Below are 10568 nucleotides of genomic sequence, written 5' to 3'. Positions count from 1 at the left end.
ACTGGAAAAAAGGTGTTGGACTTCAAATATGTCCATTTCTTTCACACTTCACCTTTAAAAGTGAAGCCTTGTGGTTCCTTGAATGAAAAACACTACGTTTTCCCTGTTTTTATGATAAATGTACGACTTTAATGTGAAACATTCAGAGTTTTTTCTCTTGTTGTGTTTGTTTGAAGCTGCTTCCTGTTGGCTTCAGCTGTTTGGAGTTTCCATTTTCTAAACTTCTACATTCTGAACCTTCTTCAGCTCTGAACAGATGATGAAACACTGAATGATTTCAAGCACTTTGTCTAATAAACTTACATCTTTCATTCTTCATACAGATTGTTTGGCTGTGGTTTGTCAGAGATCAGCTGTGATTATCTGGCAGCAGCTCTGAAGTCCAATCCCTCGTATCCCAGAGTGCTGGACCTGAGTGTAGACTGCAACAAACTGCAGGATTCAGGAGTGAAGCAGCTGTGTGTTCTTCTGGAGAATCCACGATGTCGATTTGAAACTCTGAGGTCAGTCACATGTTTTAGTTGTGCTGAGATGAATATGATGTGAAAGTTGTGCTGACACTGTGGATCAGTAGGCCCGCAGACCTCTATACAGGAAGTCTGGTTCTACTCTTTGTAGAACTTCTGAGTCCTGATCCTCTGAGTCTGACTCAGTAGATAATGCAGAGTTCTGAGCTGATGTGGGTGAGAGGACTCAGGCAGCCTGACAGAGTTGATGTCCAGGTCTTCCCTGCTTGTCCTGATATACATAAACATGAGTATCCTTGCAGGTCAGATCTCATCAGTCACACCTGTTAGTGCAGCTCTCCTCTAGATTGTAGTGCTTGTAAAACTAGGATGATTTTAGGAGCCTGGACCGCAGACTCCAAGGGAAGATATTACTTGGAAAGGCCAAAGCAACCTATTAGAGGTGTTCGCACTAACATAGATAAATACTCAGATTTACACCTTTAGTGTCTCACAAAGGGTTGAAAAGTGAATGTGCACAGAGAGGTTGGTGGTGAGATGGGCACTTCCAGCACTGTAGATGTGATCCAGATCAGTGTTCATGGAAATAATCCAGAAAGCAGGATTCCTTGATGAATGTCACATCTTCTTAAAGTTATAATCCACAGGGAAAACTGTGAAACTGTCGATCTGATATCTACTCAGCCAATCAGGTGTTTACATGCCCTTCACTGATCTTCAGCCTCACCTTATCATCACCACCTCTCTCTCTTTTACATCTGAATTATCTTCACTTCGCATTTCAGTCAGTTCAGATTTCATTAGCACGGTCACTTTAGCATAATCCATTTTAATCCAAACACCTTTCTCTTTAAACTCTGTTTGTCAGTCACAGTATATCCAGTACAATCCTCTTTTTCACTGCGTCACACACATTCAGAGATCAGAGTGTCCTGTGTGTGCTCTCATTCACTCACACTCACTCTCATATGGCTGAAGTCTGTTTGTACACAGGCTAATCTGGGACTCTCCACCATTTGACCCTAGAAATAAAGAAGCTTCTTGGATGAGAGGCGAAACGTCTTCAAGACACTTAAAGAAGTCCAGATGCCTTTTTTTCTAAGCTCATTAGATGACTGCGAACCTTCACAGACACCTCATCAGTGGGACTCTCAGAGCTACCAGCCCTTTGCTACAATCACAAAGCTCTTCATTGAAATCAATGATATCAAAGCTGGAATCAAATGAGTCCAAGTCTTCTGCTGATTCAGCATCACATTAATCTTTGGTCCTTGCTCTGCATCCCCACCATGGACTTCATTCCTTTCCAAGCCAGCCTTGAGTGTCCTTTATTCAACCTATGCTCTGCTTTACTTTTAGACCTGATTTTAGCTGCGTTATCTCTCTTTCAACAAGTTTCTGTGCCTCGATCTTTTTCTTCTCTCCATCATAACAAGACAGCTTATTCTGACTGAGAACATGTTGGAGTGATTTACTAATCCAGAGCTGATTTTTGGGGAAAATAGTTCCTGTTTTCAAAGTAATCCCCATTTTTCCCAGAATGAAATGTAAGTAGAAATAAATGATCTAAGTGAGAACATGAGCCTTTAAAAAGGCTCTTCTGAGGCTGCTGCCAGTGGTCAAAGCCTCCAACAAAGCTCTGTAAGTGAATATGTGATGATAGCTTTAGTTTTTAAATGTTTATTCTAGTTAACACAGATCAGGTGGAACAACTCAAATAAAATATCAAAAATATTAAGTGGTCATCGGTACTCAGTTTGTTCAATACTGAATACAATGGAGCACAAATTGTCCACGTTTCTGAAATATTTCTGGGTGTAACTGTCACCAAAGTGCAATTTAGACCTGGCCTGTGGTTGTTATCTAAGTGATAATCATCAATTCTACTAAAACAAATAAAAAAAAAAGAAATTTGAAACATTTTGTTGATATCAAAAGCACACTGAACAATTCAGTGTTGTTTTACTGCTGTTCTCCCTTCACTTCTTCTCCTCTGATTCTCTCCACATGTTGCTCTGCATAAGTGCTCAGTTTCCTGACAAAACAAGATTAAATATTGCTAAATATAATAGTATCTCATTACACTTCAACATAAGTGTTTTATTTTTGTAATTGTTTATCTGTTATTTTTCAGACTGAGTCACTGTGACCTGTCAGAGAGAAGCTGTGAAGCTCTGTCCTCAGGTCTCAGCTCTCAGACCTCTAATCTGAGACAGCTGGACCTGAGTAACAATAACCTGAAGGATTCAGGCGTGAAGCTTCTGTCTGAAGGACTGAAGAGTCCACGCTGTACACTGGAAACTCTCAGGTGAGATCAAGCATTTTTCTTTCATCAACTGACAGAATTAGCAGATTAATAATAAGGCAGTCCTCTAATAAGAGGAGAAGTGGAGGTGTTTTGAAGGGCAACATACTCTTATGTTAACAAGACAGGAAGTAGTTCCTGGGAACTGCTTCCTTTGTTATTGTCTAAGTAGAAACATGATGGTAAAACAGTGATGAGTTTGCAGAGGTGAATCCACACAACACAACAATGCTGTTGCGTGCTGAAAGCAGACTTCTCACAGATTCTGAGACTGCAGGTTTCATCACTGTCCAACCAAAATTCACTGAACCAGCAGTAAATGAACGTCCAAAACTACGCTTCATGTTTAAAAAACAGATGATCAGGGGGATTTGTGTTTACATCTTTTTTGTGTTATATGTTCACCTGCTGTTTCAGCTGTTTGGTGGTTGTTGAGATGGTTTTCTGAACTTTTAGCTGAGATTCTGACATTTCTGTAGATACCACACATGTCTAATTACTTTGTACAGCATGAATGGCCATAACGAGGATTTTAACAGTAAGAAAAGTTGTAAAACTTCAGAAAATATAGTTAAAAGTCCAAAACCTTCTACGTCTGGTGGCTTGTGGTAAGGAGCAGATCAAACGAGTAAAGAATTACGTTATAATTATAAATGGCTTCAACAGCACATTCAGGTCTGTGAGACTCATTCAGACACTGAGCCGTGGCTCTGTGCTACATGCACATATTTCTGCATCTCTGCCATTCAGACACACTTTATATATAGTTTATTTTATGTAGTATTCAATACTGAACTGTACATTTAGTCTTTTTAAAGGCAGCAAGTTTTATTCAGTGTTTTCATAAAAGCCTTATTTTTATCCATTTACTGCTATTAGGAAGAACACGTGAGGTTTAAGACCTGGACGAGTTTGAAACCTTTTGTCCTCCACAATGGAAAATGGGTGGAAATAAAAATGGGTCTCACTTTAGCCAGCTCCTAATTTTATCAGTTCTACTCTCAGCGTCTCCTGTATATCTCCTGTATAAATGTTGCACTCAGCTTTGTGGTCTCCAATATCACTGAAATGCAGCCAGATGCTGCTCATTTTGCCTTTTCACTCTTTCCTGACACGCTTGCATTTCAATACAGCTCCCATTTCTCTGTGTACTGGTCTCTACCACTACCCTTGCTGTCTATGGGACATTTCCGTCCTCTTTCACATAATGGTATGATCCCAGTCTGTCTCTTAAAGTGTTTGGCCACATGGTTTGCTCATCAGAATAAAATCTCAGCCGTGCTCACATTGATTATCAGCAAGCCTGAAAATTCATCAATATTTGACATATGAAATTATCTCAAGGGCTGGATTTGGCCCACGGGCCATATGTTTGACACCCCTGGTTTACACAGTTTGGTATTCAATGTACAAGTGAGTTAGCTCTCAGCTAACTAGCAGACAAGCTAACTGCTGGGACTGCGTCTTTCTAACAAGAGCGTCAGACACTCAGACTGGTTTCCTTTGTGGATGATGATGTGTTCTCACACTGATCCTTCATGCTGATGCTGCCATCCACCCACTGCTCCTGGATTCCTCATCATCATCTCCATCAGCCCTCACAATACTCCACCTTCACCAGCTTCATGTTCAGCAGCCTGGATGGACAGTAATTCTTTCCATGGGTTATGGTGGGACATTGAGAGCTGAAGTCAAACAGCAGTGAGAATGAAAGACTGATTCATTTCTATTTAGTCTTGTGATGTGCAGCTTTGTTCAGAGCATTAAGGCCCAGCAAAGATTACTGAGGTCATAGAGTCCCTGATGAAACCTGTGTGCTTATAGAAACTGAGACCAGATGAACCAGAATAGAAGGACATTAAAATGAAGTGTCAGCTACACAAAGGCAAAGCTATTCAGTGGTTGCTGTGAGTTATTTAAATGGAGGATGGAGTCAGACTTTAAGCTGCTGGACTCAGTCACTATATCCTGTTCTCCTCATAGAACCTGGACACACAGACTCACCTGTGACACAGTGACACACAGTGTGGGCTACACACACATTAGAAAGTGAATCAGTCACACTTGTGCAACCATTTGTTGTGCTGGGAAACCATGAACACTGTGAATCACATTAATGGCTTTGTTACAGCAACATTCAATCATGAGTTCAAAAGTAGTGCATTGTGTACTTATTTTAATAGTACTGCAGTATGAGAAGTGCAACATTCAGTGTGCAGAAACAGATCAGGTGCTTTCTAACAGCAGTGTTCCCTTTAACACAGCAGCAGTTCAAATATTTCTGTCAGTCTGAGCTGAAACATGAATCTAATCAAATATCAAATCAAAGTTCTTTGCCTCTGCCAGGACGTTAACATTTGATCTAGTTTTTTACAAAGTTCCCTCAGCGTCCAGAGCCACCAACATACCTTTGATCAACAGCAAGTGAACATTTATAAATGTGTGTTTCCAGAACAGGAAGCAGCAGAACTATTGTTCTGTTATCAGGCAGCAGCACAAACGCTCATCAGCTCATTTACTGTGCAGGACTTTGAGTGTGTGAAGTGTGTGTTTGTGCTGGATTTCCTTTGGAGAATCTCAGTCAGAAACAAGACAAAGAAAAACTCTTTCAACAGTCCAGGTTGAGTTGACAACATGAACTGCATTTATCTTCCTCTGACTTGACATGTTCTTCCTCCTCTGCACCGAGCCAGCTGCTAAGACTCACAAGCTCATTGACATTTTCTGATGATAAAGAAACTCTCTTCTTCTTACAATATGAGCAGCAACAGAGAAGAAGCTTTCACAGGTACAGATGTTGCAGCTGTGGCCAAGTACATGTGCTGCATGTTCGGAGCAGCACTCTAAAGGACAGGCCTCTGTACTGATGGTGGGCTCTGCTCTGTATCCACCACACTGTTCTCAGCTGAGTCTTCCTCCTGTTCACACTCTGATGAAGCACCAACAGGGCCAACTTTTTCTCTGGTGGCTCGGATGTTGTTGCTTCCACAGGTTTCCCTCCAACAACCCTCTGTTCCTGCAGTAAGTTCAGTAAGATCTGGGTAAACACTTGAGCTCCTTGAATCTGGCTCCAGCAGCAGTTTTCACATATACAATGTTGGCATTTTTGCTTGCGTGTCTCCAGGTCTGTTCTGAATGTAGACTTGAATTTGACCACGTAGGCGGGGTCATCATCTGAGCTCTCCATCACCTGAGAGAGATGACAAAACACAGAATCACAGAGCATGAAACCAACGTTTCTCCTCCCAGAAGTTCAGTCACAGACCTGCAACAGAAACAAGAGTCAAAGATTCAAATGACGCAGAGCTTTCATTTACTTATATCCACAAACATGTCCTCTACATATTCATGCTGTATTTACACACACATACAGAGGCTGTTTGTCTCTCACACACAGACAGGACACTGAGAAATACATCATGTTAAATATACCTGCAGGCTTCCAGCTGTGCACTTTGTCCCTGTTAGCTGTGATTGCCATGGCAACCTTGGTGTTGTGCGCGATGCAGGGACGTGTTCAAAGGCAGACGTCTGGCAGCAGCATCATATTTGATGCACTATCTGTACTGTGTGCTGACTTTATTTCAAGTGTCCCACTGCTGTGCAACATGAATCACATGTTCTGCACGTTTCTGTAACTCCCAGGTAACCATGGTTACCCAGCCACGCCCAGTAGTCTCCAGAGAGACCAACAGCTGGTGCACGTTGTAACGCCGTGGCTTTCGTAGTCTCTCCTTTTTCTACAGCTCATGTGTTCTTCTTGTGATGGTGCGTCTTGAGGCTCATACATGCCGTCATTTGTTGATCCTAAGACCGACTTCTTCAACAACACTAATCGGCCTGCAGTTTGTAGCTACTCACTTCACTGTGGCGTTTGTTAGCTTGTCTTTCTTTGGTTTATCTAGACTCCTCCCACCAGCTACGTAGTCTGCCCAAGCCTCCCACCTCTGTTTGTTTGGGTGGTTTGTTTGCTGCCATCAACAGCATTTAAGTGATACTTCAGACATGAAGCACTCCGGTGATAAAAAACTCAACTTTGCTTCCAGATAACTTTAGTTGTATCAACACTGCCTCCTGGAAGAGTTTAAAATGAACATGTTAAAGATCTGTACCTGTCTCCCCTTTCTTTCTGTCCTGGGTCATGTGAGCGCTGCAGTAGTATTAGGCCCACCCTCAATGCTCTCATTGGCCGAGACCCATAATGACGCCCATTTCAAGCCAGCACTGGTCAACATCCCTCCTGTGACCCATGGCTTTTATATTCAGAGCCAGTGAGCACTTTCACAATAATCATGATTTTAAAAACTGTGATTAAAATAATTGCTGATGTTAATCAATTAATGAGTTAACGAGATAATAACAGGTTAAGTTGCCCTAATAATTAGACTTTGGTGACAAACTGATGTGATCTCCATGTTTCCTTTGTTGGACTGTGGGCGAGTGTCAGAACTGAATGTACTGAGTAACATGTAGAGTTTAAACATGTGTCAGTTCCAGTTTTAGAGCTCTAAAGTGCAGCTATCATGTTAGGAATATGTTAGGAATAGACAGGAACACTGAGCACACTGAGGTCAAATCTTTATTTTACCACTCGCTGCATTCTTGATGTTCATGAATTCAGCAGGTTCATGATTGTCTGCAGCATTAATCTCATATTTCCATTAAAGTGTTGAATTTGACTGTTTGATGTTCTTTATGATCTCTGGCACCAGTTCATCTGTAGGCTGAGCTCAGTCCATCCATTTAGTGAAATGATGTTTAAAGGTCTCCTTGTTCTGTGAGCGTGCACAGATCCTGAAGCAGAAAGCCTGGGTTACAGAGAAATGATCATCACTGTGATGATGCTCATCATCTCTGACTGGGATTTGAGGTTTTGTCAAAGCAGCAAACATAAAGAAATCCGGGCTATGTTGGACTGGGTGTGGAAGCAGCTCCCAGTTTGAGTTCAGGAGACAGACACCCTCTCTACTTTGAAGATCAGCTTCAAACTTTCCTTTTTGATAAAGCTTATAGTTCGAGCTGGATCAGGTGAACCATCCCTTAGTTATGCTGCTATAGGCTCAGGCTGTTGGTGGACTTCCCATGATGCTCTGCTTTCTTCTCCCCCCTTTTCACTCCTGATGCTTTTATATGTCACTACTGCGTGTCCTTAACTTTTGTCTTCTGTCTCGTTCGTTTGTGTTTTGTTCTTGTCTCTCTGAGCTCATCTCTTCCCTTTCCCCTCACCCTGCAACCAGTCATGGTAGATGCTCCTCCTGGAGCCTGTTTTCACTGGGAGGATCTTTGTGTCAAAGGGAGCTCTTCTTCCCACCATCACCAAGTGCTGCTCACAGTGGATTGTCTGATGTTTGGGGCTTTCTCTCTAATATTGGAGGCTGTTACCTTACACTGTTAAACGGCTTCAGATGACTGTTGTTGTCTGTTGGGTAATGTCACTTATAAATAAAGTTACATTGAATGGGTGTATGGATGGATAGATGTTATTGTGTCAAAGAGAAAACGATTGTTAACAGATAGATTGTTGTTTTGTGTGTCTGCAGTCTGTCAGGCTGTCTGATCACAGAGGAAGGCTGTACTTCTCTGGCCTCAGCTCTGAGCTCCAACCCCTCCCATCTGAGAGAGCTGGACCTGAGTTACAATCATCCAGGTGACTCAGGAGTGCAGCTGCTGTCGGTTGGACTGAAGGATCCAGGCTGGAGACTGGACACTCTCAGGTATGGAGATAATGTCTGATAGAAAAGGAAGAGCTGGAAACATTTACTGTGTCTTTCACTCACTTCCTGTTTGTTTCCTGCAGATGAGACATGAACAATCAGACATGCAGGAATATTTTCAGGGACAGACACACTAGTCTAGCTGGATAGTACATGGATATTCATGTAGGGGGTCTCCAAGGAGTCTGTTTGCAGGAACATCTAGGTCACAGGTGTACCTGAGATAGATGCCACTGTGTACCTAATAAAGTGTCAGCCATGTGTATGTTTCCCATGCTGTATGTCCACAGTGATAGTGACAGAAGGATGAAACAAGGCTGTGAATCATTTCAGTCTGTGTGTGTGACAAAGAGGCAGACAGGAGCAGCTAACATTTGGAAATGGAAGCTTAAATAATGACAAACTCTACATTCACACCTGAATTCACAATAAATTTGTTCTCAAGTGCACATTTTTCTGTTATCGTTCTCAAACAACAGAATGAGAATAAAATATTGATTCTAACAGGGCCCATAAACAGCATTAGCTTAGCAGCATTAGCTTATTACCTTAGGAGCATTAACTCCTCACTTCGTTGTTACCCAATGGAAAAGAGTATTAGTATTAGCTACTATCATTTTTAATAAGTAAGAGAAAACAGTATTAGCATTATTGGATAATGCTAACTCACATTAAATTAGCATTAGGTATTTACAACAGCATACTTAGAATTAGCCGCTCACATTGTTAAAAAGTAATGGAAAACAGTATTAGCAGTAGTGCATAATGCTAATTCACGTCAACGTAGTATTAGTTAATAAGGGCAGCCTACTTAGCATTATCTGCTCACTAATATAATGCTAATTCACATCAAATTAGCATTAGCTGCTAACATCAGCCTACTTAGCACTAGCTGCTCACATTATTAAAAGGGAAGGGAAAAGTGTTAGCATTATTTGATAATGCTAATTCACATCAAATTAGCAATAGTTATTAATGGTAACACACATCATATTGTTAAAATGTAAGAAAAAACATTGTTAGCATTAGCAGATAAATTAGCATTTTCTAATAACAACAACCTACTTAGCATTTCAATTCAATTCAATTTCAATTCTTTATTTATTTGTCACATGTAGTTATAGCTGGTACAACATATAGTGAAATGTTTTTCCTGGCTAAAAAAGTACTCCCCCCGACTGTGCAGACATGCTAAAAAGGATTTTACATAAAGTAAAAAAAAAAGGGGGGGGGGGGAAGAAACAAAAGTTAAAAAGTAAAAAATAATATAAAAAACAATGTAAAAGTCCATATGTTTGTGCTTATAAGTATATATCCATGACGTGCAGGATATTGTACTGTAATAATTTAAATGAAAAAACTATAAAAATATACATTATTTACATAGTACAGATATATATAATAAGGTACGGATAAGGTTCAGAGAGAAAAGTAAAATGCAAATTATGTACTGTGTGTGAGATTGTCCATCATGTCGTCCGGTTTGTGTTTTGGTTGAGGAGTCTCACTGTTTGTGGGTAAAAACTCCTCCTGAACCTTTCTGTTCTTGTTTTCAGGCTACAGAGGCGCTTTCCTGACCTCAGTAGCCTGAACAGTTTGTGGGCGGGATGGCTGGAGTCCCTAATGATCCTGATGGCCCTGGATCTGCACCTTTCAGCATAGATGTCCTGCAGTGCTGGTAAAGATGTTCCCATAGTGCGTTCAGCTGTGCGCACAACCCTCTGCAGGGCTTTCTGTTGCTGTACTGTGCAGTTCCCGTACCACACCATGATGTTGTTGCACAGGATGCTCTCAATGACACCAGTGTAGAATCTCCTCTGTATATTCTTGGAGATCTTAAACCTCCTTAGACGCCTCAGGTGATAGAGGCGCTGTCTGCCTTTACTAATGAGGAAGTCCGTATGTGTACTCCAAGTAAGGTCCTCGTTGATGTGGACACCGAGGTATTTGAAGTTGGAGACTCTCTCCACAGGGGTTCCATTTATCTGAATTGGGGTGTGAGTTTTCTCACCTCTCTGTTTTCTAAAGTCAATCACCATCTCCTTTGTTTTACTGATGTTCATGGAGAGGTGATTTGCCTCA

At 41.3% G+C, this 10568-nt stretch overlaps 1 long non-coding RNA gene across 2 annotated transcripts; it reads left to right on the top strand.

Annotated features, from left to right (window-relative positions):
- Positions 1 to 292: 292 nt before the first annotated feature.
- Positions 293 to 9698, top strand: LOC120720117. 2 transcript variants are annotated; one of them, XR_005692796.1, is made up of 3 exons: positions 293 to 503; positions 2602 to 2775; positions 8313 to 9698. It is a non-coding gene; the product is annotated as an uncharacterized LOC120720117 (long non-coding RNA). The 2 variants fall into 2 exon arrangements; XR_005692797.1 differs by lacking the exon at positions 293 to 503 and adding an exon at positions 1647 to 2108.
- The last annotated feature ends 870 nt before the right edge of the window (positions 9699 to 10568 follow it).

Source organism: Simochromis diagramma, unplaced genomic scaffold (genome assembly GCF_900408965.1).
Source record: "Simochromis diagramma unplaced genomic scaffold, fSimDia1.1 OVJJ01000556.1, whole genome shotgun sequence".
Taxonomy (NCBI): domain Eukaryota; kingdom Metazoa; phylum Chordata; class Actinopteri; order Cichliformes; family Cichlidae; genus Simochromis; species Simochromis diagramma.
The sequence above is the reverse complement of the archived record's forward strand: the minus strand, read 5'-3'. Positions and strand labels throughout refer to the sequence as shown.